Raw genomic sequence first — 8,859 nt, 5'->3', positions numbered from 1 at the left:
GAAGGTCTGGATGGTGGTGAAGGTACGAATCTCCACGGGGAGATCGTTCCAAAGCGTCGGAGCTGCTACTGAGAAGGCTCTCCTCCGCGTAGTCGCCAGTCGGCACTGACTGGCGGATGGAATTCGGAGGACGCCCACTCTATGCGATCTGATGGGACGGAGGGAGGTAATCGGCAGAAGGCGGTCTCTCAAATAGTCAGATCCACTACCATGGAGCGCTTTGTGGATGGTAAGTAGGACCTTGAAGTGCACCCGGAGATCAATAGGTAGCCAGCGCAGCTCACGGAGGATCGGTGTTATGTGGGTGAACCGTGGTGCGCCCACGATCACTCGCGCGGCCGCATTCTGGACTAGCTGAAGTCGCCGGATGCTCTTCAAGGGCAGCCCCATGTAGAGCACATTGCAGTATTCCAGCCTAGAGATCACAAGGGCTCGAGTGACTGTTGTGAGGGCCTCCCGATTCAGGTAGGGCCGCAACTGGCGTACCAGGCGAACCTGGGCAAATGCCCCCCTGGTCACAGCTGACAAATGATGGTCAAAAGTCAGCTGTGGGTCCAGGAGGACTCCCAAGTTGCGGACCAATATCATTGATAGTATACCTATGTGAATAAAAAGTAATTCTGTCCGAAGAGCCTACCAAATGGGAGCTAGACAAGGCAGTGGCAGTAAAGGTCCTTTATCACTATCGCGGTCCTCAAAGTATGCTGATAAAGGAATTCCCACTTGTGGTTCAGAGACTGGGGCTAGATTACAGCTGATCCTCTACCTGCTTCTCTACTCCATCTTCAAAAAAGTGGTGCTTTGATCTTTCTAGGTAACCTTGAATTTTCCTTGCCAATCAAGACAGACACTGCTTTCCTTTGTCAAGCCCAGGCAGATCCACATTCAGTCAAAGCTTAATAGTGGCTGAGATATACTGACTTCCATACTTTGGATAAACTAGATCAGTAATGGCGAACCTTTTTGTAAAAGTGTGACAAAATTGTGTGTGCATGCGCTATTGTGCACACGTGTATGCCCACACCCACAAGTCAATGCATCCCGCCCACCTGCACGTGCGACCCCACCACATGTATGTATGCACGACCCCCGCCACGCGCATGCATGCACGACCCCCCCCACATGGAGGGGGGGATTTTTGCCCTCCCCAGACTATGGAGGCTTTTCTGAAGCCTGGGAAGGGGAAAAACGAGCCCAACGGGCCGACCAGAAGTTTGGAAACGATCTTCCGGAGGGCCTCCTGGGGGACGGGGGAGGCTGTTTTCACCCTCCCCAGGCTTCAGGAAAGCCTCCGGAGCCTGGGGAGGGTGAAAAAAAGACTGATCAGAACAGTCAGCAGTTCGACTCCCTACCGCCGAGTAACGGAGTGAGCTCCCATTACTTGTCCCAGCTTCTGACAACCTAGCAATTTGAAAGCATGTAAAAATACAAGTAGAAAAATTTGGTGGGAAGGTGATAGCATTCTGTGCGCTTTTGGTGTTTAATCATGTCGGCCATATGACCACGGAGATGTCTTCGGACAGCGCTGGCTCTTCGGCTGTGAAACAGAAACCACTCTAGAGTCAGGAACGACTAGCACATATGTGTGAGGGGAACCTTTATGTTATAGCCCAGCAACAGCCTGTGCTGCGTTCTAATTGGTCGGGCGAAGCACAGCCTGTGATTGGTGGTTGTAATGACAGTTAAATGACAGTTGGTACCTGAGAGTATAAATACTGTGACAGTTGTAACACATTCTGAATCGCTTGTCACCTACTAATAAACATCTTACTCTCTGACAACAGCCTGTGCTGCGTTCTAATTGGTCGGGCGAAGCACAGGCTGTTGCTGGGCTATAACACTTTACCTTATCTTTTCCTTAAGATGCCATTGCCTTTTTCCTTTGGACTGGCAGATCCCTTCAAATCTAGAATTAAGCTGCAAACATGGAATTCGCGCTAGGCTGTGGCTGTCAATATGGCTTCCTATTTTTGTTTTTGCTCTTCAGTTGAAAAGGTGAAGGTTTGGTGGTGTGTCACCCAATCATTTCTCATCTGAGTACTTCTGACATGTGTCCAGGCCTGTTCCCTGAGCCTGAACGTCAGCTGTTTGTTTTGTCTGTCAAACAGTGGATTTTTTTCATGGAAGCCCTTGAACTTTCTGACCAGCCAGTGGCATCTATCCAACTTCACTGATCAGTGACTTAATAGCCTATCCTGGCCAACAAAAGTGTGCCAATTGCCATGTAATCCTCTTGTCGATAGGGTTAAAAGTTTGGTTAGAAGATATGTGCGTATGTGGCCTGCATTAACACGTGTTCCTGTTTTTTCTAAACACGGCTAAACATGTGAACCAAGCTGCTATAGCATAAAATTAGTACTCTGTTTGTGACCATTTGACGTTATGATGGACCTCCCTGTGGGGAGACTTATGATCAAGAGTTGAACTTCTAATGGTTGGGACTCCGTGGCTGTTGCATGCCTGCAATTCAGATGCTCAGCAACCAGGCCAAATTTATAGCCATTTGCTGCATCTCACGGTAATATGGCTACATTTTACAATGGATTTGCGGAAAACCGACATTTACTTCAAGTTTTTGGCAAAAACCACAGTGATCGCTTTATGACTACGACATTTGTTTAAATGCTGCAGAGAAGGTCATAAAATTGGTGATCCAATGTAGGATTGTCATGAGTTATGATTATGATGGCAGGCTCCATTAACGTTGTAGCGCAAGGATTTGTAGTCAGTAAACTCCAGGTCAGAGATGGCTAACCTTTTTGTCATCACGTGCCAACAGCATAATGCAATGCGTGCACAATCCCCCCCAAACGCATGTGCATGTGACTCCCATGTGCCCCGCCCCCATGCATGCGTGCATGACCCCCATGCTCTCCCCATCCCCGCCAGTGGTGGGTTTCAAATTTTTTTTGAACCTGTTCTGTAGGTGTGGCTTGCTTTGTGGGAGTGGCTTGTCAGCCATGTGACTGTGTAGGAGTGGCTTGCCAGCCATGTGACTGGGTGGGCGTGGCCAACTTGTAAAATGTGGTGAAACTCACTTAACAACACTCTTGCTTAGCAACCAAAATGTTGGCTCAGGAACTCTGGCATTGAAGCACGCAAGTCTTAAAGCTCTCAAGTTACAAGACCCTTGCACCCCTAACCCTTTAGAAAAAAAACCCCAGGGGTGTCTAAACTTGACAGCTTTAAGACTTGTGGACTTCAACTCCTAGAATTCCTCCTCTCTTTCTTCATCTTGATGATGTGTGGACGGGCGGGGGGAGGGAGCTGGAACCGGTTCTAAACAGCACTAGATTTGTGGAACCTCTTCTATAGAAGAGGTTAGAACTGGCAGGAACCCACTCCTGATCCCCGCATATTTGTGTGCGTGTGCATGCATGACCCCTGTATATGCATGTGCAACCCTCTACGTGTGCCCCGCCCCTATGCATGCATGGCAGCCATCCGAAAACCAGCTGGTGGGCGCACATGCACAATGGAGCTGGGTTGGGGCGATGGCTCGTATGTCCGCAGGGAGGGCTCTGTGTGCCACCTGTGCCATCACGGCTCTAGGTTTAAAAAACCCTGGCTTGACACAATGGCTGGAAGCTCTGTGTGCACATTCATGCGGTGCTTCCTTTGACTTATTTCAAAACTCTCTCTACAAATCTTGTGTGATCTCTGACCTATCCTGAATCCTCATTCCAAAATTTTCAGCTCTCTTTTTTTGAAGACCTACCTCTTTTTCTATGCGACATTCACCACCATGGGTTGTTTTAACATGTCTTGATTCATTAGGATATCAATGGCAAAGAAAATGCAGTGTTCAGATGAGCATTAACATTGATTAAAGTTTGTGTGTATCTGTCTGTCTCTGTCTGTCTATCTTTGTGTGTTGTACAAGCCCATCTATTTGGCTAGTGTTTGGTTCAACATCTTATATGAAGCCAGAAAATAAATTAAATTCAGTAATTAAGCATGTTGTGTGAGCACAGCCATACTTTTCCCCCCCAGTTCAACTCTTTGTTTTTGTTCTAATAGAAAAAGTTGAGGAGAGAATGACACATAGTAATAGACTCTGTAGCAAACTGCCATCCATGCTGGAGCAGAAATTATTTTAGCACACACTGTAAATCCACTGTCAGATCAAGTCACCAAGCTCTCTAATCTATGCAGCAGATAATTCTTAACTATTTTTTCCAGCATTGTTCCCTTCAGCCCAATGTCTGAAAAATTACCTTAAAGGTGCTTGATTCTTCTTACCTAAAGCCCTATAGTCAGAAACAGAATAAACCTTGTGTTGGTCTTGGAATACAGGACATGGCTGTGTAACCATACAGTCTTCAAAGTGGGGAAGTTTTTAATCAGAAATTCTCTTACAAAACAGTAACCACAATCTCTGGGTATAAAGCAAGCACATTAGAAAAAGGCAAAAGGGAGAAAGGCCAGTACACTTATCCAATTTCAAAAATAAAGTCAGTCCAACTAAACCTAAACACGTGGAGAATCTCCAGCCTAATGGAAGTGAAAGACAGAAAGAAAATGCAATAATATGTAACAAATTTGCGGACTGTAGCCCATATATACTGTTGCACAAATCTTTGTTTAATAATATAGTTGTTAGCCCTATGAAGTTCTTTGTTTTCAACTTTGTAAATTGAATGAATGGGTTAAAAGAAAAGACTATCAAAATATAGTTATTTAGTTTCCTCCTCCTCCTCCTCCTCCTCCTCCTCCTCCTCCTCCTCCTCCTCCTCCTCCTCCTCCTCCTCCTCCTCCTCTTCCTCCTCTAAATTGCCCTAAAAGATGAAGTCAGATACTCTTTCAGACCCTGGAAAGAGAATTTCTGCTTACTGTAGATGTTTCACTTGAGAGCCTCTATGTCACTCCTTCCAATATAAAACAGAATTTGGCCTCAAAAGACACTCCAAGGACATTTGCTTGTCTGCCTGCTGATATACCACATGATTTTCTGGAAATTGTTTTTCCACTCATAATACAGTTCTACATTATTCATCAAATTTTACATGAGAACAATGCCAGGTTTTATATAATATGGCCTTAATTGCTTTCTAACCCAAAGACTTCTGGGTGGATCCCTAGAACATTCTTAAGCAGAATAGTTAAGGACCAACCAGATGAATCTGCATAACATGCTAAAATTTGCATGCTCACTTTTCTATATCTTAGCATGCTGTGTGAAGTCCACTTCATTAGCTTACGGTTCAATGTATTCCATGATGAAAGAAAGTGGGTTGCAGAAGTTCACATGAATGCAACATATATCTTTGTATGACCTAAACCAGCCATTAGGCATTTTCTCCTTGCTGGCTGGCCTTGTGACACTGGAATTATGTTTTCTTGATTCAATCAAATGGTGCTAGCCAGAGATACAGCTTTGTAATAAATGTGACAAAATGTGTGGAAAGAGCAAGGAGGCTTTGTATAACAACATACAAGCAGGAGCTATAGATGCTCCCTATTGATATATCTTTGCTGGAATGAACTCTTGTGTGTTCAAGGGCTTGGGAATTTAACTGGTCAAGTACAGTCACCCAGAGTCACCATAGAGGAGGAAAGGGTAGGGTAGGGAAAGAAAGGGAAGGGAAGGCATTTCTACAGATTTTGCAATCTGCTAGTGATTGCCAACTATAGGAAGTGAGGCTTATCTGTTTCAGAGGAAATGGGCAGCATAAAAATTTCATAAATAAGTAAAGATACTTCAGGCAAAAGGTTATCCAACATCTTCTTAAAAACTTCCAGTGTTGGAGAATTCACAACTTCTGGAGGCAGGTTGTTCTACTGATTAATTGTTCTAACTGTCAGAAAATTTCTCTTTAGTTCTAGGTTGCTTCTCTCCTTGATTAGTTTCCACCCATTGCTTCTTGTCCTGCTCTAGGTGCTTTGGAGAATAGTTTGACTCCCTCTTCTTTGTGACAACCCCTGAGATATTGGAACACTGCTATTATGTCTCCCCTAGTCCTTCTTTTCATTAAATGGGACATACTCAGTTCCTGCAACCCTTCTTCATATGTTTTAGCCTCCAGTCCCCTGATCATCTTTCCTTATGTCCATTAATCACTGTTGTCATCTAGAAGAGAAACATGCCCATTCTCTATCTCAGCCAGTGCATTATTTATTGCAACAGGGAGAAAGCAGAACTATTTAACTCGTGTTTTGCATCTGTCTTTACACAAAGGGATAAAACAGTCCAACCTATCAAAAACAGCACCACAAAAATCAGATTAGGAACACAAATTGAAATAAGGAAGAAAATGGTAAGTGAGCACCTGTCTACCCTAGACGAGTTCAAATCACAAGGACTGGATGGATTACACCCCAGGGTTCTGAAGGAACTGGCAGACGAGATCTCAGAACTATATCTTTCAGAGATCCTGGAACACTGGGGAACTACCAGAGGACTGGAAAAGAGCTGATGTGGTTCCCATCTTCAAAAAAGGGGAAAAAAATAGATCCAGGAAACTACACACCTATCAGCCTGACCTCAATACCAGGAAAGATTCTGGAAAAAATAACCAAGCAATGAATTAGTGAACACCTAGAAGCAAACAAAGTAATAGCCAAAAGCCAACATGGGTTTGTCAAAAACAGATCATGCCAGACTAATCTTAGTGCATTCTTTGATAATGTGACAAAATTAGTGGACCAGAGGAGTGCCGTTGATATAGTTTACTTGGACTTCAGTAAGGCATTTTATAAGGTAGACCATAACCTACTACTAGATAAAGTAGAAGAATGTGGGTTAAACAGTATCATCACCAGATGGATTCGTAACTGGCTGACCAACCGCACTCAACATGTAGTCCTCAATGGAACTGCATCTTCATGGAGGGAAGTATGCAGTGGAGTACCCCAAGGCTCTGTTTTAGGCCCAGTACTCTTCAACATCTTCATCAATGATTTGGATGAGAGAATAAATGGGAAATTCATCAAATTTGCAGATGATACCAAAATGGCAGGAATAGCCAACACTCCAGAAGATAGGTTCAAGATACAGAAGGATCTTGACAAACTTGAACATTGGGCACTATCTAATAAAATGAAATTCAGTGGTGAAAAGAGTAAGGTTCTACACTTAGGCAACAAAAATAAAAGCACAGGTACAGTATAGGTGGTACCTTGCTCAGTAGTAGTAACTCTGAAAGGGATCTTGGAGTCCTAGTGGACAACCATTTAAATATGAGCCAGCAGTGTGCAGCAGCTACCAAAAAAGCCAACACAGTTCTAGGCTGCATAAATAGAGGGATAGAATCAAGATCACGTGAAGCGTTAATACCACTTTATAATGCCTTGGTAAGGCCACACTTGGAATACTGCATTCATTTCTGGTCGCCACGATGTAGAAAAGATGTGGAGACTCTGGAAAGAGTGCAGAAAAGAGCAACAAAGATGATTAGGGGACTGGAGACTAAAACATATGAAGAACGGTTGCAGGAACTGGGTATGTTAGTTTAAGAGAAAGAAGGACTAGGGGAGACATGATAGCAGTGTTCCAATATCTCAGGGGTTGCCACAAAAAAGAGGGGGTCGAACTATTCTCCAAGGCACCTGAGGGTAGAACAAGAAGCAATGGGTGGAAACTAATCAAGGAGAGAAGCAACTTAGAACTAAGGAGAAATTTCCTGACAATTGGAACAATTAATCAGTGGAACAGCTTGCCTCCAGAAGTTGTGAATGCCCCAACACTGGAAGTCTTTAAGAAGATGTTGGATAGCCATCTGTCTGAAACGGTATAGGATTTCCTGCCTAGTCAGGGGGTTGGACTAGAAGACCTCCAAGGTCCCTTCCAACTCTGCTATTGTATTATTCTATTGTGCACAACAGGCATTCTGTTCAGGGCCTGCAAAACTCCCAGAATCCAGAAATTCCAGAAGTTTTAATCTATCCCTATTCTTGGCAGTGATTATGAAGGAAAAGCTTTGAGGATATATACAACATATATTTATGGCCCAGATTGAATCAATCACTGCTTTTAGCTTAACAAATTTAAGACTTGGATGTGAAACTCTACTGTTATAAAAGAAATGCCAGAAAAAGCAGGGGTAGGGGGTGGGGCGAGGGTTCTTTTTGTAATCCCTCCAAGAGAAATCCTGCCATGGGTCAAGCTCTTCAACTCCAGCATAATACCACAATTGTTCCTGCCTGAAGAGTAAGAAGAAAAGCTGCTTGGCAGTATTTTCCTACCGGAGTTGCTGCAGATTTCTGTTAGACTTTTATAGAGCAGAAGTGTCTGAGAAAAACCTTGTGCAGGCGCAGGCTAAGCTTTGGAATATTGTTGAAAAATACTGTCTAGGTATAGATATCATACTAAGCTACCATGGACTTGGCGTAATTTTGGTTCAGCATGGAATTTGAATCTAGACATTTGCTATGATTGCTGGGTGGAAAGTGTGAACCCAGACAATTGTGGCATGTTCAATAAATCAAATGTAATCTGTGGCTTGGCATAATTTGTGAACTCAGCCAATGCCAACTTGGGAATGGGAGGGGAGCGGAGGGTTGTTAGGGAAGGGAAGCTGGATATTTTGGTAATCTGTATACCATTTCCCTTGCAGTTCTCCACTTCTGATCTCTTAAAGCCCTTCTTGGCTTGGGGTATGCGCCCAATGTACTCTGAAATCACCTATTTTGTGGTTGGATTGAACCATGGTCTATTGAATAAGCCACATTTGCGGGATTATTAACATGCAGAATTAGAAACAGGTAGTGTAAATCACTCTATGTTTAATGTGTGAATCCAGTCATTGGCTTATATTGAATTGTAACATGGCAGTTGTGAGCTCATATTTCACTGAATCTCAGACAGACTGAGAATGCCATCTCAGAAAGTTACATGAACTTCCACAAATCAGGATTGGC

Source organism: Thamnophis sirtalis, unplaced genomic scaffold (genome assembly GCF_051295495.1).
Source record: "Thamnophis sirtalis isolate CommonGarterSnake01/CBP01778 unplaced genomic scaffold, rThaSir2_p1.2 scaffold_6, whole genome shotgun sequence".
Taxonomy (NCBI): Eukaryota; Metazoa; Chordata; class Lepidosauria; order Squamata; family Natricidae; genus Thamnophis; species Thamnophis sirtalis.
The sequence above is the reverse complement of the archived record's forward strand: the minus strand, read 5'-3'. Positions refer to the sequence as shown.